General features: G+C 45.0%; 1 protein-coding gene across 4 annotated transcripts in view; it reads left to right on the top strand.

Moving 5' to 3' along the window:
- Positions 1 to 597: 597 nt before the first annotated feature.
- LRRC8D (leucine rich repeat containing 8 VRAC subunit D) overlaps positions 598 to 25,500 on the top strand; it is a 131,562-nt gene continuing 106,659 nt past the window's right edge. Inside the window, exon 1 of one of the 4 annotated variants that reach the window (XM_061411290.1) lies at positions 598 to 685. The gene's annotated coding sequence lies outside the window, so the exon portion shown is untranslated. Of the gene's footprint in view, positions 686 to 1,022; positions 1,113 to 1,462; positions 1,551 to 21,546; positions 21,631 to 25,500 lie in introns of those variants that run through there. The other 3 variants (XM_061411288.1, XM_061411289.1, XM_061411287.1) reach the window with 3 other exon arrangements.

Here is a 25,500-nt window from a genome sequence, read left to right as displayed (position 1 = left end):
CCAGGAAGGGTGAAGGTTCCTGAGATGGACTCTCGCCCGCCTGGCGACACTGGCCGCCGGGCATCGTGCCCGGCCCAGGTGGGCATTTCACTGATGAGCAGCTGTGGGGACGGCGAGCTCCCGCAGCCGCCCCGACTCCGCCGGGTGCACCTGCGCGCGGTGCCGCCGCCTCCCGCCGCCAGTGCCCGACCCCGGGCCTCCGAACTCACCACCCCTCCCCTCCGGTCAGCCCGCACGGCGGCGGAAGCGCCCCGACCCCCGGCAGGCACCGGAGATCCGCGGGGGAAGAGAGCTCGCCATCACATGGAGGCCCGGGCCCGCCCCCATTGGCTGCGGCCGAGCCAGTGGCGGCGCTCGCCGGCTGCGGTTGGTCCCGAAGCTGCAGCGCCTGCACGGGCCCGGAGTCCATGTTACGCTTTGTCTAATTCCCCCCGTTACAGAGTCATGTGCTGCTGCTCCCGTCGCCGCCGCTGCCGCCGCCCGTGGTGCCCCGGCTCCTCCGCCGCGCTTCGAAGTGGCAGCCGCGGGCGGGGCCGCGGGAGCAGGGTGCAGGGCGCCGCGCGCCTCCGCCGCCCCGGCGCGTCCGGGAGCAGCAGTAGCCGCACGCCGCAGGTGATGCCGCCACCTCTCGCCTCCGCCTAAGCCAGGGCTAGGCGGCCAAAGCTGCCCGGGCTGCCCCCCCAAGGTTGGTGCGCGCCTCTCCCGGGCAGGGGCCGGGGACTGTGCCGGTGGAGCCGCGCCGCAGCCGACACGCGCCACCCCGGCGCCGGCGACCTGCCCCGCGGCGCCGCGGCCCGAGCGGAGGCTGTGGCTGGGACCTCGCGGGCTGGGGGACGCGGGCGGCAAGCGGGCCGGGCCGAGCGCTAGCTTCGTCCCCGAAGATCGTTCCGCTTTCGGCAATTTGAGCGGCGGGCGCCGGGGCCGCGGAGTGGGCCCCGTGAGAGGACCGTGCCGGCCTGCGACCGCCTCTCTCCGGCTCCCCGCCACGCGCGCTCCCTTCTCTCGCCTCCCTCCGCCCCATCGGAAGGGCGGGGAGACCCGGTTACGGCTCCGCTGATTCTTCCCGGAGGTGGGTGTTCGGTGTCTGGCCTCGTTGGCCCGCTGCCCAGAAGGTGAGCCCTTCAACTTCTCCAGAAACGCCTCTCCTCCCGCCTCCTTCCCGCGCGGGGTGGGCTGGGCTGGGAAGTGAGGGCGCGCCCCGCCCCCAGCGCGAGGGGGAGGGAGCCGGGGGCCCGCAGGTGCACCCAGCCCGCCGCGGGCCATCTCCGGGTTGGGTACCGGTATAATCCGCTTCTAGCTTGTTTGGAAGCGTGGGCACTTGGGAGCCGGACTTCTGCGCGAATCCCTTCCAGGGGCTTGGAAAGGAGGAGGATTGGGGGTGGCTGCTCAGAGAATCACACCTCCGTTGACTGGAGGGTTCATAGGGGCCTTCCTGTTTCTCTCCCCCTTTATTTGGGGGTATCCCTCACGGATAAAGAGATGAGTTTTTTTAGTTTCTTAAAAAGCCAGCTGCAGTAAAGAAGAACTGCCCCAGGTCGAGGGGAGGAGAGGTAGGTCCCTGCTGGAGAGGTGGGGTGTGCGGCCCCACTTGGATACGCAGTTGGGGTGTCTGTGTCAGAAGGTGGGGAGGTGGGGTTTCAGGAAAGAAAAAGTGCAAAGGTGAGAATGTGGAGTACTCAGGAGGTGGGCAGAAGGAGGGCGAATAGGTACTGGGGAGTCCTAGCCGACTATGGGGCCCAACTTGAGCCCCTTGAACTCATGTATCACTTCTTCTGTTTCGCAGATTTCCTCCTTTCCTTCTCCTTGACTTAGGAAAAAAAATATTTCTTGTTGGGCAAAGAAAGGTTTGAGGACATATTTTGAAAGAGATTCAGGAGTAAAGAGAGAGCTGACTTCTGGCAACTTTTCTTTAGCAGCTTTGCTAATAAAATTCTAGTCCGGCTGTGTTTATTGAGCACCTATTACGTGTTCTGTGCTGGAGGTCGGAAGAGTCTGGGCAGCCAGGGAATTCCCGTCTGCAGTTCTAGGGAGGGCTGTTTACCGCATAAACAACCAAAGGGCGCTTCCAAGTGCCAAGAATGACCGTGATTCAGACCTTCCCCTCCTGGGTTCTGGGGCCTCTTCATGGTACAGACCTGTGGGAAGAACTCTCACCATACCCAATAAATGGCGTCTTCAGGAAGCATTTATTTTTACATCTCGTTAATACTGACCAGACACCTCCCATCAGCTAGCACAGGGTGAGAATTCTCTCTTTTCCTGTCTTCTACACCCACTGACTAAAACCCTGTTAGAATACAAGAACGAGATAGGAAGGATCCGGAGATAAAAATCAGGTAGAATAAGGTGCTGACAAAGTCTTTGGTCTCTGTCGGTTAGTAAGGGAGCTGCCCATGAAATGATTAGGTAATCCATGGAGCTGGGAAAAAAGCAATCCAAAATCTTGAATTGGCATGGTTTATTTATATATTTGAACATTTTATCTTAGATTTGTCTCATTTCTATTGAGGGCGTGTGAGTGTGTACTTTGTTGATGAAAACCTAACACATTAGAGAGGAAGATGTCCTTACATGACCCAGTCCCCCATTCTCTTAATGATCCTGTGGAGCAGTGTATGATGCAACAGTTAGAGTATTGAGCCATATTCGTATCTTTCTCTTTCAGCCAAGGTTTACAGAATTTTAAAAACTTGGTCAAAACTTGACCTTTTCCCCCTAGTTTTTACATTGTTCAGAACTTTTTTTTTGATTTTTAAAAAGTTTGCTGTGTTTATGTCCCAATAGTACAATTATTTTGATAGCTGTATTTTGGAAGTCAGACTTGATTCAGTCTCAGTACTGTAGGTATTAAATTGGCACTAACTGTGAAAACATGAAAGTTTTGTCAAACCCGTGTGCTCCTGATCACATATGTTCTTGAAATGGCAGTTGGTAAGGGATTTCACCTGTTTTTCATGTATCACTGAAGCTGATATTGACATTTTGAAAAGTCCAGCCAATATTTATTGAGTACCAGCAGGAAGCAGAGAACCTGAGTGGGTGTTGGGGTGCCTTAGTCAAGAAGGAGAGGATTCTTGTACTAATAGAAAGCAAGTAAGACAGTCCATGTGAGACCACCACCAGAAGCAAGGGATTGCATTTGTTTAGGAGGCCGAGGAATACGGGATGGAAAGAGTATTTGGAGCCAGCTGGGAGTGTTTGTGCATTGTGGAAGAGGGAGGGCACATGTGTTAGGGGAAGCTTTGAGGTGTGTCATGGGTCAAAAATAGGTTTGCCTGGCTGGGACAGAGAACATGTCTGATGAAGGGAGGTAGAGAGGATGTAGTTCGTGGAAGACTTGAACCACAAGTCAGTGGTGTTAATTATTTGCTTCAAGAAGTGTGGTTCTCAACAGGGGGGTTACTTTGCCTCCCAGCAGACATTTGGGATATCCGGACACGGTTGTAGTTTTGCTTGTCCTAGCTAGGAGGCAGGCATTACTGACACCTAGTGAGCAGAGACCCTGAATCTTGCTAAACATCCTGCAGTGTGCAGGATGTTCCCCACTACAAAGAACAGTCCCGTCCAAAATGTCAGTAGTGCCAAAGTTGAAACACTCTGCCTAGATAGGGAAGGTAGAAGCCACTGTGAAGTTACATCTGAGAACAGGCCTCGGAGGAGGTGGTTTTGAAAAGTGAGGAAGGATCGTGAGTTGGGAAGCCAATCGAGGGGACTTCTGCAACACTCAGGCCTGAAGGGATTAGAATCTGGGCAAATTCTAATCAGAGAAAAAGGCATTTTTGAGAGATCCTGGCAGATGGGGAAGTCACAGAATTAGACTAGGCATTTTAGAGAAGTCTTGGTCTAACTTCTTTAGTAAACTCGTACTTGTAAGGCAGCATCTGTTTAAACACCGCCAGATACAGGGACCTCTACTTACAAAGACATGCCATCCTACCTTTGGACTGTGTGTATGATCATTAGCTGATGACTGCCTCCCTGAAACTTTGTTCTGTTGATTCCATTCCTCTGGAACGACCTACCTCCTCAGACAGTCCTGCAAAGGCGCAAACACAGAATAACGTTTCCTTCTTGCCACTCCAGCCGATTAACTTTTCTCAAAGCAAAATAGTCCTAATTCTTTTCACAGTTCTACATGGGACATGGTTTCTGCCTCCTGAGTTTGTCAGCATCTTTTATGGAGAGTTATGGTGACTGAATTGGAGAAGGAAATGGCAACCCACTCCAGTGTTCTTGCCCAGAGAATCCCAGGGACGGCGGAGCCTGGTAGGCTGCCGTCTATGGGGTCGCACAGAGTCGGACACGACTGAAGCGATTTAGCAGCAGCATGGTGACTGAAATTGAATATGGTAGTGGAGACCTGACCTGGTCTGCAAAGAGTACAGTAGGACAGCTGTTTCCTGAGATCAAGGCACAAACATCTACTTTTTGCAGCTTAAGCTTACGAAACGCCCCAGCACAGACTCATGTTTAGGGTCTGGACAGTCAGAACTCCCAGGTATTTGTCATATTAGCTGTTGCATCCTGTGTTCATTGTGCAAGTGTGTGTGTGTGTGTGTGTGAAGCTGAGTGGGTGTTTTTTGTTTTGTCCCTCTTCAGTACTGTCCCATTTATTTTGGTCCAGTCTTCAAGTCTTTTGAGATTTCAAAATCTTAATTCTGCTTTCTAATCATATGAGAGAGGAGTGGAGGATGACTCTGCCAAAAGCTTTGTAGTCACTTAATATTAATACTTCATGAAATGCAGTACTTTGTTTGGCGCTGCTTGTCCTATCTGAAAGCTGGGAGTTCTGGGTGATGGAGGGGAATTCCAGGGGTTGATGAACCCCGAGCTTAGGGCATCTGAGAAATTTGTGTTTGTGGCCAAGCTACAGTGAGTTCAGTTGTTGCTAATGTTTGCACCTGAAGTGCCCTTTTGATATTATTTGAGTCTGTTGCAAGCTTCTGAAATCCGTACTCCATCCTCTGGGGTCTTTGTAATTCTATTTAGACATCTGGAAGAGAATTGCCAATGTTCTGTGCAAATCTGAAGCTTGCCAAATCAGAGTTGCTTTTGAAATTTGTGAAGAAGTAAATAGGGTAATAACTGGTATTGGCAGAAACCATGTATGAGGTTTGTTCCCACTCAAGCTTTTTTTTTCTTCTTCTTCTTTTTTTTTTTTTTGCTAGAATGCCTGAAATACTTAATTAGTGACAGATTTACTTTTGGGGAAGGAGAGAGAGGTGGGGTCTTAGAGACAGGCCTTTCTGCTAGAACTGAGCTTTAGTATGTCATTGGTGTGGTGTCACACTTACCAGATTTCACATATTTTCAACGAGAAGACATTAGGAAATCGCCATTCTTGGATGTCTTTTGAAGCAGACAGGACAGAAATCCTAGGTAGCTTAATGCCAGGTTATCCAAATGTTCTAGATCTGTCCAGCACACTAGATTTAAATAAATTACTTGATTTAAATAAATTACTTGATTCAGGTGGTCACCATCCAGTAGCGTTGAGAGTGCTAGAACAAGATTCCAGATCTCATAGCCAACACATGTAACCTCTTTTGTTAGGAACGTCCATTGCGCCCAGTCCACCTGCAGACTGCCCAGGTGGTGCAGTCTGCTTGCTCTCACTTCTGTGCGTGGCCCACATGGGGAACCTGTCTGTATTCTCTGGAGATGAAACTGTTTCTATAAGAACTAGTGTTTTGTGAATTTAAGAGATTTCTTGAGTGGGGACATATTTGAAAATCCTTAGAAATTGTCCTTTTACACTTTGAAAGGCTGTATCAAAGTTGAAGTCACCTTGGAATTAAGTGCAGTGTATCATTTTTGTGTAGAAGGAGAGAATTTTTCATAGATGGGAATGATCAGTGCTTGAATGTGGTAGAAGAGGAAATTGAGGCCTCAGGAGGTGATGTGATTAGTGGCAGGTTACACACACACTCATGGAGCAGGCATTAGAATCGACCTGCATGAAAGACCACAGATATAGGCTAAGGATAAAGATTACTCTGCTTGGAGGTGAGTAAACAGTGGGGTCCCTTAGGACTTATTTACATAATTGATCCAAAAGAAGGAATACACAGTGGAGTTTACAGATGACAGTGCGCTCTTCTGAATTATGAAATAGCTAACCAACAGGGATTTATTCCAGGGAAACTGCACCAGGATATGTTAGTCATCAGAAGATTTGCAGGTGTGTTTCTTTGTGGGCAAATATGAGGTCAGGTATTAAGGGGGGAATTACAGAGTTGTCATAAGATGGTTTTTGGTGGGAAGATCCAGGAAAGGGCTTCAAAAATATTTTTACAGTGTTTTCCCAACTTGTTGCAGATTAAAAAGGACGCGAAATGCTAAGCTTCATCAAAAAGATTTTGGCAACAAAACAGAAAACATAGTCATAATTGAATTTCTACTGTGCTTTGTTCAAAGCATGGGCATCTGACTTTAGGTGAGACACCAGAGCTGGAATGACCAATGTAATATACCTAGAAATAGTAGACAGTCCTGCCAGAATGTAAGCTCCATGAGGACAGAGCCTTGCCCATCTGTTTTTCTGATAAAAATATAGTTTCTAGTATCTGGAAAGAAGACAGAAGACAGCCAGGAGGAGATGATTCTGACGCCCATGAAACCGCTAGGAGAGGGACAGAGGAAACTTGGATTGTTCCCCCTGGTCCCATGTACTATTTCAGTCGGCAGCTTCCTTGTCTCCCTGCTCCGGTGCTGTCAGTGTGGTGAAGGCAGAGATGTATCTGTCTTGTGCGCCACTCATTTCCTGGTGCCGCCCCCCCCCCCCGCCACAGCAGGCCCTGCGTTGATATTTGATACCTGAAGGAGTACATGAAGAGGTGCATTCCTTAAAGCCTTATAAGACATAAATTCAGGAAAGAATGTAAAAAGCTTTGCTTAGTCCTGGCTGGCATCAGAATCAGTCTGGGAAATGTTTTAAAGTTACATGAGCCCAGACCTTTCCCTATATCTTTTGGGTCAGAGTCTCTGGGAGTGAAGTTTCAATTGCATAACCTGGCATTAAGTTACCTAGGATTTCTGTCCTGTCTGCTTCAAGAGACATCCAAGAATGGTGATTTCCTAATGTCTTCTTGTTGAAGATATGTGAAATCTGGTAAGTGTGACACTATACCAATGACATACTCCAAATCACTCCGAAGTGATTCTGGTGTGTAGCCAAGACTGAGAGCCAGCGTCTTGCATAGTTGTACAGAAAGGGTGGGTATTGACACCTTAGAGAAGCTTTGAAATATTAGTGGCTGACAAGCACACACTTGGTAGTTAAGTTAAACAAGGAGCTTTAAGGATACATTTGTGTCCTTCGAAGATGATGACCAAGACAGCAGATGGTCCACTGTGCGGCCCTTGGTGCTGCATGAGATACTACATCCTGGACTGGATGGTGTGAGGGGACCATCCTGTGGTCCATTCTGAATGCATAGTGACAGTTACACCAGCCTGTGGAAAAATAAGAATAGAGACAATGCAGCAGGCTTTTCAGTTTTAATTTTAGTGCTAAGTTTATTTAGTTGAAAGGATTTTAAAAAAAATCTTGGTTGGAATATCTTGCTTACTTTGATAGGTTATGAAAGACTGGTGATGATTTGTCTTTGGTATTATTTCTTCTAAAATCTGGCAATTTTATGACAGTCTTCTTTTGAAATTTTACTAGTCTGTGATATCAAAAATCTGGGAATTACTGCCTTCCTGAGATGTTTGAGATGTCCGTTTCCTCCTCTTAACACCTGCTATTGGGAAAAGAGCACACATATTGATGTTCAGTTCTATCGTAAACATTTCTTAAAAAGCTTTTTTACTTTCCTTCTCTGCTTGCTGGTAATAGTTAGGGACTTTGCCAGAAAAGACTTCACTTCCACAGCAACCCATAAATCCCATTGCTAAATCTCAGCATCAACAGATCACCAAGACTGCAGTGAAGTCTACAAATCTGGGAGGAGGAAGGAGAAGTGTAAGACAGCCCTTCCCTCAAGGGTGTCAGCCTCCAGGAAGCTGCCTCTGCCGAGCTCACTCAACGGAGACCAGACACATTCATGCTCTTCACATTGGGTGTGAAGTACCATCAGTCACATTCTCTTTACAGGTTGTTCCCAATCCAGTTCTAAGAAATGTTTAAATACTCAAATTCTTTCGAAAATGACCCCTGTGATTCTTGTAATAATACCCTACTTCATAAGCTTTTAAGATCAGTTTATTATCATCTATAACTAGTTTTTTAAACTTAGGTCAAGAGTTTATGGAATACTCCTAGGTAATAACAACCATCATTTATTAGGCATTTACTGATAATTCCAAACCCATGCCCTGGAATTTACATGCATTCTCATTTAATCTGCAAAACAGTCCTGAGTGGAAGATGGACTTGTTTCCACTTTAGGGATGAGGTAACTGAAGCGTGAGAGGTTATGTGATTTTCCAAAAAAAAAAAAAAAAATCACAAGAAGTGGGGCAAGTGGAATTTGAAACTAGTCTTTATTTCAAAGCTCATTCTCTTACGTACAGCGTTCCTCTCATTTCTCTTAGGTTTGTTTTTCTTCATTTTATAATAATGTTTCTGTTAAAAAAGAGAATCTGATTTTGAGTCGTAAAGAGACCTTCCAGCTCGTCTGGTTCCTGCTCCTTGTTTATGGACCGTATCTGAAGCACGGGCACACAGCTGAGAAGAGGGGAGCTGTGAGCTACCCTGCTCTGCAGGCCAGAGCTCTCATCAACACAGTGGTTTTAGAAATACCAGCCTGTCAGTAAAATGACTTGAATGAAAGTTGATCCTGGAATTGAGAGGGTAATTTAAAATCACTTGTTTCGGTGCTTTCTCTAGCCCTGTTCTCTTTTATCATCAATATTGGTAATAGAATGCCACTTGTAATAGCACACCAGTGCCCTCCCCCTAATTAGATCTGACTCTACAGGACTATTGTACATAAACGTAGAAGGATGTAGCTACTGTTTGGAAGGTGTGTTGTGCAAAGGTTTGCTGAATAAATGCTATCACAAGTATATGCAATTAAAGACAATCATACCCATATCCTCTGAGTTAATAATGAATCAATAAATATCCATATATTTATGTGATATATATATAGTCTGTTTCATTCATAGATTTATTATGTTCAAGTATAGTCATTTCAGTGGAGTGAATTCACTCTGAGTTTCTACTTTAATGGTTTTATTTTTCATATTAATGTTTAGCTAATAATAAAGTACAAATTGTAAAATGGTCTGCAGTGTTACACAGCTTACACAACAAATCCTCTTCCTACATGCACACACCACACATACAGCCTTTCTCTTTAACTTAGTGCTTATCAAGTATTTCTTTACTATGGGACATTTTCCTTTTTACTGAGTTGTAAGTTCTTTTCCTTATGAATTATACCTGGAAAATTCTGTATCAAGGAGAAACTTTCTAATTACCCCTGTAAGTTCTGCGCTAACCAGAGAGAGAGTTGGAGTTGGATATTAGCTATGGTCTTAGGCATATACCAAACACTGCCTGAAGTGGGCCTCACGTGAGGTGACTTAGGCACTTGGTATTCACCTCAGGGTAGAGTGATGGGGGTGGGGGAGTGGGGGCAGGCCTGGACTGAACCAGAAAATGCAGGTCCTGTAAAGGGGGTCCTGTTCAGCCAGTCTATTCAGCAGCCAACTGTTGCCATATGGGAATGTGGGCCAGTCTTGACAGATCTTCACTGGAAGCCAGAAATCTGGATTACTTAAAAATCTCCTGATTTTGAAAGATTGGCTAAGCTCAACATTTGAAACAGAACTTCCTGCAGACCCAATAAAATAGCTTTGTGGGTTGGATAGAGCCTGTGATCTTAGGCCCTTAGAGATAGATAGCTCTGTAGTGGCCAGGTAAATGGAAGCAGAGGATTCAACAAAAAGCATAATACACTTTTAAAAAGTTGAAACAAATGAAAACTTGATGTCATTGTTTTGTGTAACCCCCTGCCCCCGCCTTCCCCCCCCCCGCCCCACATACACACAGAAAGCAGAACAAAGCAAACCAAAATCCCCATACTTGTCAATGTAATAATTTCTGCTCTTTAAATTTGATTTATTATATCCAGAGTAGATGTATTTGATGGGGTTTTCCTTCTAAGGAGTAATGATTGAGGGAGAAATATGTTGAGTACGGGAGCAAAGCAGGTAGAAGATACAGCTGTGGGAGGCAAGTGGCCCTAGAAATACCGAACACAGAGTAAGAGCCGCTGGAGGTGAAGAAAGATCATCTATCCCAGAAGAGAAGAGGAAGATTTCTTTGTATCTTAGAATTGATTTGGGGGGTAATAGGAGAGAAATGAGAAAGAGGAGTCCTTACCTGAGAAGGGAAAATTGTGATCTGATACACATTTAGAAGCAGTGCAGAACCTCTGTGGGTAGGCGGGGGCTATTGTCTTGCCATCCCTCGTGTGCACGTCAACTCGTGGCTTCTGCAGAAGGAGAATTGGAGTGTAAATGAAAGGAGAATATCGAGTGAGGAAAGGAAGGGGGATAGAACAGCTGGCATCATAAAGTAAACCAGGAAAATTGAAAATGTTTCCGTTGTACAAACCAAGACTCTTCCCTGCCCCTCTCCAGAGCACAGCATTGTTTTGAGGGGTTATGCATGATGGCCTCCAGCTCCGAGATGGCTCTGGACACCAGCTTGCTTTGCTCATGGGGAGTTGGTGTGCTTGGCACCACTTGACACTGCCCCCACAACCCTTCCGTGTGAAGTTGGTGGCAGCGGGGGCCACATCTGCTCCACCAGGCACGCTGCTTGGAGACCAGTGTGGGCTGTGTTTTAGCCTTTCTTTCCCTGAGCAGGACACAACCCCAGACCAGTGCTGTGACCCTTCCTTCTAGTGCTGCTGTCTTTAAGTTTTATCTGCTCTTTTGGGGAAAAATCCTTCCATTGTTTAATCTGTTGTATATACGCCCTCTCTGAAAGAGAAGAGAGGTGATTTTTAGCAGAGCTCTGTGTCTAGCTGAGTCTAGACTTTTAGCCTGAAAGGGGATTTTTAAAATCATTTTTTCCCTCAATCATCCCAGGGATAGCCCATTGTTCCTGGAATTCCAACATTTTATGGGGAAGATAATCTTTTGATTCATCAGGTTTTATCCCAGTCCTTAGGATTGTCATCCCAACATGATCTGGACCATGTCTTTCTCAACTAGTATAACTTTAAATTTTTAACACTTAGGTTGCTTTCAGATATAAAGTGAATTTAAAAATTTTCCCCTTCGTTAGTTAGCTTAATGCTATAAGTGTCTTGTTTTTTTCCTCAGTGTGGAAGCCTGTTTGTAGTGTTGAGAAAAATGGGTGCAGATTTACTTGCACCGTTGCTGGGAAGAAGGAAAATTCTTTAGATTCCACTGTTTGTTCTTCCAGGGACTCTAGTCCACAGATGGAAATCCTGGAGGATCCTGTCAGGAAGTGAAACTTGTGAATAAATCTTTGTGCTGTTTTAGGGCATTATGGATTAACAACTTGTCTAAGAAATCTTCTTTAACCTTCTAAAACACACTTAAAAAAAGAACTCAATCATGGAGACTAATCTATTCTGGAAATAATAATAGGAAGCACTTGCTTGTACTTACACGTGCCTGGCACTGTTGGAGCACTTTATGTGTTTTTAGCTCACGTACTGCTCACAACAGCCCATTTTGTAGCAGAGGACGGCAAGGCCCAGTTCCCCATCTGGCTGCACTTTCCCATCTCTGGGAGCAGCCAAGGGACTCAAGACCTCAGAGCTGGAGGTGGCAGAGCTGTGATTGGAACCCAGGCATTCATGGTCTGAGGACTGCATTACAGCCTCTTGTACTCTTCTCGTGGGCTTCCCTGGTAGCTCAGCTGGTAAAGAATCTGCCTGCAATGCAGGAGACCCTGGTTTGATCCCTGGCTCGGGAAGATCTGCTGGAGAAGGGATAGGCTACCCACTCCAGTATTCTTGGGCTTCCCTGCTGGCTCAGATGGTAAAGAATCCGCCTGCAATGTGGGAGACCTGGGTTCAATCCCTGAGTGGGAAAGATCCTCTGGAGAAGGGAAAGGCTACCCACTCCAGTACTCTTCTCTCGTCAAGGATCTCAAATAAGTCTTAGAATCTTCTTTTGCTTTCCCCCTCACTTCACCTTTATCAAGATCAGGGTTTGATTAAAACAAAAGGAAAAAAAATTATACTCCTTCCCTAACACTTCATCCCCAAACCAAATGAGCAAACAGCATGGTCAGTAGATATTTTCCATCTCGGCACAGAAACTAAAGGGTCTTCCTGGAGTCCTGTCCTGAGACACCGGATTGATCCCTCTAAGGGCTGCAGGTGGGGCCTCCTTGCTGTGACAGTCCTCATTCTTTGCACCAGAATTGTTTTTAAGAGGACAAAAACGACCTTACCTTTACAACTTAGGGATTTGGTGAGCTTCTGAGAATGTTTTAAAAATTGTTTTCACACTTCATAAAGGACAGTGGGAAGGGCCAAGGGTTTGGAGCTTAGAGGACTTGAGTATTGGTCCTGTCACTTCCCTACTGACTAGACTTCTTGGGACTTGGGTTTCATCCCCTGTAATTGGTGGAGAGGTTGATAACAGCAACAGGATTGATTGTGTGGGATAAGCTGCATACTACACGTGATGATGTTTTACCGACAACAGTGGCCATGTGTATTGGGCATTTGGGAACCAGCGCGTTCTTTGTGAGTCTTGGAGTCTCTCTCATGGGTGGGTGGTGATGAGCTGGATGCCTGGGAGTTATTGGGAAGGTTGGCGTTGATCTGAGCTTCTCTCCTTTCCTGTTCCCTCCTTACCTGTGTTCCAGAGTGACGATAATGTGGGTGTCGACTCAGTTTCTGGCCCAAACTCCTTTTCCTTGGTTTTCCCCCCTCCTACTTTGGGCTCGCCTCCAGTTTGCCTACAAAGTGCTGTTTGTTGTGAGGGTGAAGCAGGCATTTCTCTGGGCAGCGACACTGTGGCTGCAGGCAGTTACTGTAGTTCAAAGCAGAAAGCCAAGCTGGAGTAGGAGGGACAGACAGGGCTTGTTCGTTAGAATTTTGTACATTGATTTTTGAAGGAAAGAAAGGGGATTAAGAGATGACTTCTCAATAGAAATGTTATGAAATGCCCTTCATAACAAAATTGGGCAAGGAGAAAGGGCTTTAAGAAATTTTAAGAAATCACTGTTTATCACTTTGAAAGCAAATGCTTTTTATTTATTTATTTTTGAGTGGAAGCACATGCTTTTGGAGCTCTTCTGTGATGTGTCTGTGATGTATTCTAGTAGGGAGGGAAACAAAAGTTGATAGAGAATACCAACAGCTATCATCTTGGCACATTTTATGTGGTCTGCTTTGGGCCGAACACATTTCTTGTTTTATGCTCAAATCAGTCGTGAAGGTAGGGCTCCTTCTTTGTGGCTCCCATTTCAAAGATCATAAGATTGAGGCTTATAGTGTTTAAATAACCTACCAATGGTTACAGTGCTTGTGAGTAACTGAGAAAGTAAACTTTGAAGCTGTCTGACTCTCATCCATGGTATGAGAAATGAGTGAGCTCCGTGGCCCTGCTCTCTGGGGGAGACCAGTCCACAAGCAGTTCAGTGTCATTCAGTGCAGCATGCGGTATATGCTGTCATTTGTGCACGAGCTCACTTTTTGGACATTTGCTCAGAGGAAAGGGAGACTGATTTTGGCTGGAAAGATCAGAAAAGTTTTCACAGAGAAAAATAACTTGAGCAGCCCGGACTTGAATGACGAGAAAGATGGTGACTGGTAGGGAAAGGGTGGGTAAGCTGAGGGAACATTAGGGCAGTGAGTGCCAAAGATGTAAAAGAAGCATGTGATGTGTTTGGGGAATGGTGCAGTGACAGAGTGAGGGATGTGGGAGCCAAGGAGGGCAGAAAAGTAGCTTGGGACACATCACAGAGGGCCTCAAGTGTCCTGCTAAGGAATTTGGACTTCATTCCGTTGCCTTTGAAGGTTATTCCATTAAAGCTTCTTGAGAAGGGAAATCATTTAGTCTCTATCGTGGCTGGTTCTGGTGGCAGAGTCTAGAAGGGAGTAGAATGTCTGCAGCAAAAGTTCCCCAACCAGACTACAACATAGGGTCGCCTGCGAGTTTCTTAAATGTATAGATAATGGGAACATCCCATGCTACTGGCAATCCCTCCTGCCCTAGACATAGTATTTAAAAGCCTGCAGATGATTCTGAGTGCAGTCAGATAAGGGACCTCTAGCCTTTAGCTCGGAGAAGGCAATGGCACCCCACTCCAGTACTCTTGCCTGGAAAATCCCATGGACGGAGGAGCCTGGTAGGCTGCAGTCCGTGGGGTCACTAAGAGTCGGACACGACTGAGCATCTTCACTTTCACTTTTCACTTTCATGCATTGGAGAAGGAAATGGCAACCCACTCCAGTGTTCTTGCCTGGAGAGTCCCAGAGATGGGGGAGCTTGATGGGCTGCCGTCTATGGGGTCGCACAGAGTCAGACACGACTGAAGTGACTTAGCAGCAGCAGCAGCCTTTAGCTATTCTGAGGCCAATTGTGAGTTTGTCATCATATCATCATGTGTCATCAATCTCATTTTTAAACCTTAGGAGGGGGCCAGCAGTCAAACCTTGGAGAATATCTGTTTAGGTTTTATCACTTGCTTGTTATTCTGTATATATATTAAATAATCTCAGAATGTTATCATTTTCACATAAATTTCCCACCCATATTGAGAATGCACTATGTATGGCTTTAATCTTCATGCCTTTGTGTTAAGTCCCCTACCCCACCCCTTTCTTTAATTTCAAATGAAATGGATCATGTAGCATTTCCTTGGTGACTGTCCCTTCATCGACAGTCTCTCATGAGTTATGGGGTCCACTGTGTGGGGCATGGTTTCTACAGAGCTAATAGTTCAGTTCTTCAGTCTCTTAGGAGTTGAATGAAATGATGCTCACTTGTGCATTTCCTGGGACCTAGCGTGAATTAGCCTTTTTTTCCCCCCGCAAATGTCTTGGACCTCTCCTACTTCCGTTTCTTGATTTCTAAATCTACCGGGAAGGCAAACAGTTCTACCAAGGGAAAAGCAATTTCTCAACATTAAAAAAATTAGAAATGATAATTTATGCTTAAAAAAATAATGTTAGTCCAAGTTTTTTGCTCTCTTCCCTCTTCCTTCTCCGCTGTTCTTTATCCTGCCGTGTGTTTGCAAACCATTCTCATGACCTTCTGCCGGAGCGGCATATTTGTAGCAGGGCCAGATTATACATACACTACTGACTTTTTCATCTGACCTCTAAATTCAGCCTCTGAGCCCCTTCATTTCTTTGAGTTTTGCTAACAAAGTCTTCTTGTTGAAAGGAATATCATTTCCCATGGAACCTTACTGATGGTCCATGCAATAATAGGATCATGCTTTTTGAAATTCAGATGGAAGGTCCTAAAATCTTAAACATATCCAGTTTACTGTTGCTTACTTTACTTAGTTCAGTCTTGGCATTTCAGGTCCAGAGGCAGTTACTACCCAATGGGCACTCTCAGCCCCTCCCTGAAAATTAAAGGGAGCACAAAAATAAAACCAAACTTCTTGTTTTTCTTCACCTCTCTGTTAATTTAACTGACTCAGTTGGCTTGCCCTCATTTGCCCTTTTCACAGCTCCCAAATTAATGGTATGTGCAAATTTGATTATAACAGGGTGGACAATTCCTAAGTTACTTTTGACTACAAACTGAATACTGTTCCTTGTGGTTCTTTTCTTCATCACACTGGTATATATAACCGGTGTTTTTCTTTCCAGCCTGCTTAACTCCTGTGTGGATCTGGTAGCCACTTAAGTTTCAGTTGATTTGGAGATCCTGATTGTATGGGACACTGTATCAAATGCTTCATCAAGATCAAAGCAGGGGGAGTGCACTGCATTCCCTCCCCGTGCTCATTCAGTTGTGTTGGAGGCAGGCAATCCTGGAGCCTTAAAATCCAGGATTCTGGTCAGGGTAAGGAAGCAGCCCTTCTTCCCAACTTTACTGTTCTGCAAATATCTTTTCCTTTCTTTCCATGATTCATTTATTCAGCAACATGTAGCAGGTGCTATATCCCTGACCCTGCCTAACCAGTGGTTACATTCTTGCTGCAGGAAAGGAAACCTCTGAGCCTTTCACTTCTCTTCTTCTGCCTTATCATGGGAGTATTCCCCATGAACTTTAAGGCTGGAGAAGGCAAGTCCAAGCCAATTGTGTCTCCTTGGTTGTAAAATGTGTTGGTTAAAGGTAGATTCTCTGGCTGGCTAGGCTGCCCATGGTCTGGTATTTGCTAGGTAGTATTACTTTAGGCAAATTATTTAATAGCTCTCTGTCTGTTTCCTGGTTTGTAATATGGAGGTAATGGTAGTTCTTGCCTCAAAGTGTTGTCAGGAATAATTGAGTCAGTACGTGTAAAGTGGTTGGAATTTGTTTAGCTAGGTTTAGTTTAAAACTTGATGAATAATCTTTCAAAAGTTTATAATAACATTCTGGATTTTCCAGGCACTTTGTTTCTCTTTCCTGCTGTTGGCCTTAGTCACGCCACTACAGGCAAAGGAAGGGAAATGAAGATGAAACTGTCCAACTTTGCCACCTTGTAAGGCTCCATTTTAATAGATAGTTGAGAATTGATATATCAGTAGACAGTGATGTGTGTGACTTCTTCCCTATCAGCTCACCTAGTGCTAGTTCCCAATGTGTAATTGTGCAGATATTTAGGTATTTTTAAAATCCTTTTAAGAACGTTATTGTCTTAGTAATAAGTACTATATTCATTTGACCTGTTAAGACAAATTATTTTAAGTTGTTGGATTCTTTAATACATTATTTTTAAAGGATGCCCAAAGAGAATTTTTTAAATATTTTTTTAATAAGGAGGCAGAGATACCCACTACAAAAGATGAATAGACAAAACATGCCTTCCAAAGAAAAATATCTTACAGGACACTGTTTAGTCTACACAATACACATCATGATCAACAGTCAGTAAATAACTCAAGGCTGTTCATGCTCACAGTCTGTGCCAGGAGCAGTTTGAATACTTTAACTTATGTACAAGTATTTGCATCTAAGCTAAGCCTTCATGGTTCCTTGCTAATATTTCGTATTTATACTCACTAAATCACAGTACATCAGTCATTGTGACCCACTTTACATATATATTTGCATTCTAAGTTGGAAAAAAATGTATGAAGATTTTGTCCATTACAATTTGACCAGTGGATCTTTTTTATTTTATTAAACACTTGTCAGCTGCAACCTAAGATCAGATTAAACCTGATTTATATTGACATATTGCTAAAAATCAGTTGCCCGTTGCAGAATACATTTATAGTTTACACTTTCAAAAAACTTGGCAAGGGGATGAAGTCACAGGATGTAGTTGAGAGAGAACATTCCACGTTGTGTTTTAAAAGTGAGAGTCTTCTGAGGAAAGGATGTGTAGCACAGAATAATAAATCCACAGCCAAAATGCACCTACTCATGTCTCCTCAAGAGGAAGAACAGACCCAGGGTGAATTTTGGCTCCATTACCTACTGCTTTGAGAAAATGACTTAACATCTATGAGCTCTGCTGCTTCTAACGCGGTGGTAATGAGTCCTCCCTGCAAAGGCAGTTCTGAGAATCCAGTGAGGCAGTGCACCTGTGGGTCCTATGTAAATAGTACTAATTCTGCTCAAAATGTGTGTGTGTTGAAGTACACATACCAGCTCAGGCCTGTAGCCATCCTGGCCTGTGTTTCTGACTTGCAGCTGGGTCTCCCAAGTCAGGCTGCAGGTGTTCTAGGTAATGCTTTCCTTCTCAGCTTCCTTAAAGCCAGGGAACTCTGTGCCCAAAAGGGAGCCTAAACCATCTTGCAGGCAGACTTTTTTTTTTTTTTTTTGCTGCATGTTTGCCATGGGAAATGATACTCTGGCTCCTTGAAAATGGCTAATAACCCTCTGTGGGTAAATGCCAATCAAGCCAGCCAGTTGGCTCTGAAGACGTCTTTCTTGAAAACCAAGGTCCTGGTCTTGCAGAGGCCGGGAAGTGAGTGTGAGTGCCAAAAAACTCCTTCCCAGAAGAGCCTGTTGCATGTGCTACCCTGGAAGTGGAGACAGAGACAGGGATGCCACTGTGAAGGCTGCTGGTACAGGCAGGCAATCTCTTAGGTAACCAGATGGCTTGTCATGTTTCTTTTTTTGTTTGCAGAAAATCCTGTAATAATGGCCAGGAATCCTCACACAGAGAAATCGCATAGCAGACATTTTTAATTGTCAAAGTAAGGACTTCCTCTTTGAAGATGAAGAAAGATAAGGAACATCATTTTTGGATATGAGTTTATCATCTCCCCCTCCACACCCGTTAGTCCTGAGGAAAGCGGTCTCTTGTCACTTAATTTGGAGCTTCAAAAATGGCTTTCACACCCTTGCTGTATTCATCCATGGACTGTGGTACTTAGGGAGTGGAGACTTGAAAAATTAACCTCCAGTATTCTTCCAGAATCAGTTTTATTTTTTGTGGTGTCATTTGTGCCTACCCAGGAGCATTTTTCCCTCTTTTTATGAGGTTGTTGTTTTAATATTTTTTTCCCTACTTAACAGTGGCAAACAAGAAACAATTTCCATGAAATACAGAAGGAGCAGGAGAATAGCTGAGCCATGGGAATGTGCGATATGATGCTTAGGCCTTGTGATGGTTAGGATACATATATGTGGGGAACAGATGCAATCTTAGGAGTCTTGCATTATCCAGACTATGAACTTTGGGATCCATACAGCTTGACTTGAGCATGTTTCCTTTGCTTTGTCTCAAGAATTTAATTTTTCTTTAGAGGTTTTTCCTTCAAGGCTCTTGGATTAATAAATAATAGCAATGAAGGCAGGGATACCAAAAAGTATTTCAAAATAGAATTGTATCCAAAACATAGTAATTATCATTTTTTATTTTTTTAATGAGAGAGAATTGAGAGAAATTTGAGCAACTGCTCTCTGTCCCCCTTCTCTCCCAGCGGGTACTTTGTGGGAAAGAAATATCAGGGCTTTTGGACAAAACATTAAGTTTGTGAAAAGAAATGAAAAGTGGACAGGTCAGGAAAAACAAGGGACTTCAAGAAGGAAAATGACAGCAGCAGAGGCAGAGCTGGACCCTAAAAGGATGCTAAGAGCCCTCAGGAGGTTTTTTAGTATTAGCCCTCATGACACTGTGCGGACCTGAAGGATGGGAAGGCATCTGCTTCTGCTCAACCCTTCCTGGCACACTTGAACTGTCCTTGGCCTTGACTTACCCACTCTGGAGTTCCCAGAGGCTGTGCTGCTGAGTAAGGTGGCAGGGAAGGGCAAATGAGACACAGTTCACGGGAGACAAGACAAGAGCACTCACTTTCTCCCTCACTCTCCCCCTCAAATGTCTGGGGTCTCACTGTTGCCACGATTCTTAATCTCCTTTTAATACATACTCTTTCTTGGCTTGTCAAGAGGCTAATAGCAGCATGCTATTGACAGGTGAGTGTGAACTAAGTGCTAAAACAGAAGGAAATGAAAAGAGAGAATTTCAAATTTCATCAAGAGTGGAGTTCATGCGTGTTTTGTTCATTTTGTGTGGGTGTGGTTTTTGTTTGTGTGTTTGTTTGCCTTCGTCTTAAAAGAGCCCAGTTAGAGTAAAAGAATTCAGGGAACAAATATTAGTCAGCAGATTAGGTTCTGAACTGAGCAGACTTTGTACCTTGGCATATAAGTGGCTGTCCCATAACCTTCTGAACTTTTGCCAGTGAATGGTTCTGAAAAGGCTGACAGAGCCAGTGGTAGATAATGGTAAAGAGCACAGTGTCCTTTGCTTGAGTCATCAAGGTACATATAATTCAGGTGGGTAAGGAGCCCAGCTAGTGTGATGGAGTGATAGTATGGACTTGCAGGCTCAGTGGGAGACAAAGGGATGGATCATGGATAGTCACTGGGCTTGATTTTTCCCTGAGAATTCATGATTGTTTTGAGAATTAGAGTGTAGAGGAAGTGGCGCAGACTTTATACTTAGAAAAGACCTCTCCACTTGACTACTTTTTAGCTAAGACATCGGGATAGATACTTAACTTTTCTGACCCAGTTTCCTCAATTGGGAATGTGAGAATAGGACTTTTGCAGATCTATTGGGAAATATTAAGATTTAAGGGAGTTTAAAATGAGATGCTAACACTGAGCAGGAGCTTAATGTCCATCAGTTTCTTTCTACTTCAGTCAAAATTGAACTTTTCATGTAGAATAATCATTCATTATATACTATTCTCCATGTTGAGTTTTGAAGCGAGAATAACTTTTATTTAAGCCATCACCTTGATGATAAAAGAAGCTGTTGATCAGAGACAGTGCTTTAAGTGCCTAGCAACCTGATGGATTCTTGGGCAAGGGCAAGCACGGTAGGGATGAAATTGTTCTCACTTGCAAGCCCAGAAGCTGGGCACTGAACGCTCCTAGAGCGGGCACACTCTGCTTATGGCAGATTCTTAAACAATTTGTTAGCAGGACCCTGAGGTCTGAGTGAACTCCAGGAGTTTGTGATGGACAGGGAGGCCTGGCCTGCTGGATTTGTGGGGTTGCAAAGAGTCGGACACGACTGAGCCACTGAACTGAACTGAACTGAACTGAGGTTCACCTAAGTTGGAGGGTAACAAAATGGACATAAACCCAGAATTTGGGAACTGCTTAGTGATTTGTACGCCCAGAGAAATACTTGTTTTTTTGGAAGAATGCACTATATGCATTCTTCACTATATGCTGATCTTTCATGTGGAATTGGTATACATAAATATTAAGGCACTGTGCAGCTAAGGGTCTCAGTAGAGAGGGAGCCTAGGAACACAGAATACTTTTTTTTTTTCCTTCTTTTTCTGGCAGTTCGTGTCTGCTGCGGGCACGTTCTCCCGTTTGAGTCAGCCAGGCGCAAGACAAGTCTTTTCCCATCCTGAAGCTCTTTAGGCTGCTGAGCTGGAATAGATATACGGGGATGTGACTCTTAAACTTTAAAATCCAGCTTCCTCTCCCCTGGTAAGGATTGTCGGTCTTTATACCGTCCCCTCGTCAGATTTCCACCCCCCACTCCCACCCCCGCCCCGGGGGCGGGAAGGAGAGTAGAGGAAAGGAGGAACCCCTAGGCAGGCAGGCAGGCAGGCAGGCAGGCGGACGGCGTGGAGTTGACTTAGGTAGCGCGGGGAGGAGAACCCAGGCGGGGGCTGGAAACGGAAGGGCTGCCAGCGCGCCGCGGGCGAGGCGGCCGGCAGGGGGAGGCCGGGCCGTGGGGCGGCCACCTCGCGGGCCGCCGGGGTGGCGGGTCGCCCGCCGAGGAGAGTGCTGGGGGCCGCCGACCGTGCGAGGCGGGCGGCGGCGGTTATGCAACCCGCAGCCCCCTCGGCCGCCCTCCCTGCCGGCCTGCCTCCCTCCCTGCCTCCGCTCGGCCAGCGCTCGGATCTCTCCCGTTCTTTCTCTCCCCTGTGTGTTTCAGACAGGAAGTGCACGGCCGTCTGTAACGTGCTGCCGGGTCCCAGGATGGAGGAGTGAAGCCCCCGCCGCATCGCGCCGGTCCCAGCTCGCGGAGCCCGCCAGCAGCCAGTCCCCGGAGAGGAGAGCGCCCTGAGGGTGCAGGGTGGCCGCCTGGTCCAGGTGCGAGGCCGGGTCGTGAGCCCGCGGGCTGGGCGCTGGGCTGTCACTCAGCCGATCTGCAGCTCCGTGCTGCAGCCTCACTCGCGTGCATTTTCTTCATTGTGCGCCCCTGGCTGCTTGCTTTTTCGGAGGGTCTCTCCAAACTCTGTGGCTGTGCTGCCTGCGGGGTGCAATGGACACGGGCGCAAACGCGCGCGGCAGCACGCGGAGCCCGGGGACCTACCCTGCTTCCTCACCCACTCACTCTAGGCGGGAGCTTTCCAGGCAGGACTGACTGTGCTTGGGAGGCTTCCTGAGTCCTCAGCTGCCCTCTCCACCCTTGCCTGTCTTCCTCCTGCCGCCTGAAGCAGCGGCTCTTTGTTCTTCACTTTGTTCCCTGGGCCGGGAGTTATTAACAGTATTGTGAGTGGGTGGGGTGGGGACCTAGGGGAGAAAGAGAATGAGTTGAGGGTGATGTGTGAGGTGGAGAGGGAAGCAAGAGTCCTGGTGTCCAGACTCAGAAATCCTACTTCTTCAGCCAGTGGAACAGAGGAGTCCAGGCTCTTTGCTTTCCATTCTGGGAGAGCCAGACTGTCAGGACCTAAGGGAATTGGAGATGCACACACACACACCGGAAAGGTAGTGACCAGGAATGAGGGGCAGCTAGTTGTGAGATGTTTAGTCTGGTGTCTGGTTTGTTAACTCCAGTCGTGGTTTCTTAGCCAGGCTCCCTTACTGACACAGAGGTACTTTTAAAGGTAGGAGCCTGACATCTTTATTCATTAAATGCCATTTTTCATCAGAGTAAAACTGAGAGTGAGTTTTCTCAAATTCACTAGGTAATTACAATTCACATGCTTGTCTTGCTCCGTCTCAGAAGTGCAGAGGTGAAGAACAAAATGCTAGAGCAAAAGTTGGTTTTCTGCACAGACTTTCTGCTTCTTCATTTCTCTGGCAGCTCCTCTCTCCAGGGACTAAATCAGATGGACTTCTCCCCACCTCCCCTCCCCCAGTGAAAGCCCAGCCTTGTTTTCCTGCCTTTATTTATCTGTCTGGTTGAATTCCAGCCTTGCAGAGGGACACCAGGGGAGGTGTGATGGTTGAGGAGAGTCAGTCTGGTAGGAAGATTGTAGCCTCAAGTTAAATGTTTGAATGATGTTAAGCCAGTGACATCGTCTTTTACTTTCTTTTGGAAGAAGGGATCCAAGCAAATGACTGGAAGGAGAAAAAGGAAATTCCGCAAAGAGGGGTCTCTTTTTGTAGCAGGGAGGGAAAATGCACAATCGCAGTACTGTGTACACTTAGCCCCTTCATCATATTGGGCACTTGAGCTTCCTCGGAAAGCAAAGCCTAAATTCATGATGTTCTATGTTCATCATACCCGCCCCCCCTCCATGCTGAATTTTTTATAGTAAAACATATTTATTACATAATTGATTTTGCTTTGAAAGGAAAATCTTTGGTAGTTTCTCAGCCTGGTAAATTTGTACTTTCCCCTCCCTTCCCCTTTGTTTTTCTTTTTAGCAGCATTGAGGTAATTTGAATTATAAGATCCCATTATTCCAATAATCCTTCAGAACTTTAATCTCTTAAAATGCAGCTGCTTTGAGCATTGTGATATTATCAGTAATTGGTATAACTGTGTGAGCATTAAGTAACCAAGATACACTATGAGCACTGAGCAATTAATTTTATCTTTTTTTAGATAGATGTAGACTTCTTAAATTTGATTTTCATATGTCTGTGTTTGTGCCTCTTCTTGCCAAATGCATCATGAGATTAAAAGTGAAAACAAGTCATTAAGAGAGACTCTTGAAAGGAAAGACCTGTTCAACCATTTGTCTCTATTTTTTATACCCAGGTATACTCTTGGCCCTCTGGTTCATTAATTTACTTGAGGACTTTCCTCAGCATCTGTCATTCTGTTTCAGGTAAAATAGAACAGCCTTTGTGACCTCTCAAACTTATCCCCTACTTAGGAACAGGATTTATTCCCACTCTAGTGGAATTTAATAATAACTAAATAATAACCCAGGAATAATAATATGTGGCCTTTAGATCCTCATTTTCTGTTTGTTGTTGTTTAGTCAATAAGTCGTGTCCGATTCTTATGACCCTATGGACTCCTCTGTCCATGGGATTTCCCAGGCAAGAATACTGGAGTGGGTTGCCATTTCCTCCTCCAGAGGATCTTCCTGACCCAGGAATCAAACCCAGGTGTCTTGCATTAGCAGGTGGATTCTTTACTGCTGAGTCACCAGGGAATCCCCCTATTTTCTGTTTGCTGCTGCTGCTAAGTCACTTCAGTCGTGTCCGACTCTGTGTGACCCCGTAGACGGCAGCCCACCAGGCTCCCCCGTCCCTGGGATTCTCCAGGCAAGAACACTGGAGTGGGTTGCCATTTCCTTCTCCAATGCATGAAAGTGAAAAGTGAAAGTGAAGTCACTCAGTCATGTCCGACTCTTAGCGACCCCATGGACTGTGGCCTACCAGGCTCCTCTGTCCATGGGATTTTCCAGGCAAGAGTACTGGAGTGGGGTGCCTTTGCCTTCTCCGTATTTTCTGTTTACAGAGAGCATTTTTCTCCATTTCATTTGTAATGTATTTTTTCTTCTGACAGTCTGAAACAGGATTCATTTATTCCATTTGATGGAGAGAAGAAACTGAGGCTGATAAAATGTGACTTGTCAATGGTCATAGTAGTAAATGGACATGCTGGGACTTGAACAGGGGTCTTAACGATTTATAACGCTCGGCTCCCTTGAAATCTGGAAAGTTGCTGCCTAAGGCAGAGATGGCAGTGATGATTCAGATGATCTTTCACCTTTCTAAAGGAGAGCTGATAAACACTGACTTGAGATTAACTTTACCTAAATCTTTAGGTCTTTTCCCATTGCTCTCTACCCAGAGTTTAAGGGGTTTTATTGTTTTGTTTTTTTCCATCTTTTACATTTACACTTCCTCTGTGTTGGTGACTAGATTTAGCTGTGTTTGTATCATTGTGACTTGCTTTCTGCTGCCAAAATTCTAATGGCAGGTTTTAATTTACAGATATCTTGTCAGGTCCTAGTTTGAAAGGTCAGATTAGCATATATTAACTTCTTAGAATAAAAAAACACTTCTGGTTTACCCTTAGGACACAGTTTACATCCCAGAAAAGAAATGATAAATTAATAAACGATGTATATAACTCTCTCCACACCCCATTACCCTACATACATTATGACTACCTTACATAGCCCCCTAACCTCTCTATCCCCAGTTCAGGATAAGTTACTGAAAAGCTTATATTATAGAAAGACGTGGCCAAATCCATATATACTTTATGTATTAAATATTTTTGTAATACTCCCTAGACAGAAATGTTTATTTTTCTTATTTTTGCAGTGTTTAACATTGAGGCTGTCTTTAGCTAGGATTTTTATGTTACACTGAGAAGAATATAAATTAAAATTTGGAGTACGTTTTTGCTGGGAAATGCTGGATAAAATATGTATTTTTTTTCTCTTGAACATTTTGAGTATCTGTAGTGATCTATATCTTCCCCTTTGTAGAATTGTGTCAGAGTATCAGGAGAAGGAAGAGAAGGTGGAAGAGGGGGGAGAAGAAATAAACTGAGTGATCTTTTCTGTTTTAAGGGAGGAATGGAATGATACATGTATATTTTCTTAATACACAATGCACTGCCATTTCTATCTTTGAACGGTTGCAATGGCTTGTGAGCTAAGAATGAAAGGGTAACTACCTTTGATGTTAAATGCCAAGGGAAAGTTTATGGTCAGGAGAGGACGGGGAATGGAGATAAATGTACATTAGGACTTTCAGTTTTTTGAAACCCTCTCTCTTTTTCCTTCATGTCTATTATAAATACAAACTGTCTTCAGTTAGAAA

The sequence above is a fragment of the Bos javanicus genome, chromosome 3 (genome assembly GCF_032452875.1).
Source record: "Bos javanicus breed banteng chromosome 3, ARS-OSU_banteng_1.0, whole genome shotgun sequence".
Taxonomy (NCBI): domain Eukaryota; kingdom Metazoa; phylum Chordata; class Mammalia; order Artiodactyla; family Bovidae; genus Bos; species Bos javanicus.
This window is presented reverse-complemented; position numbering and strand designations above follow the sequence as displayed.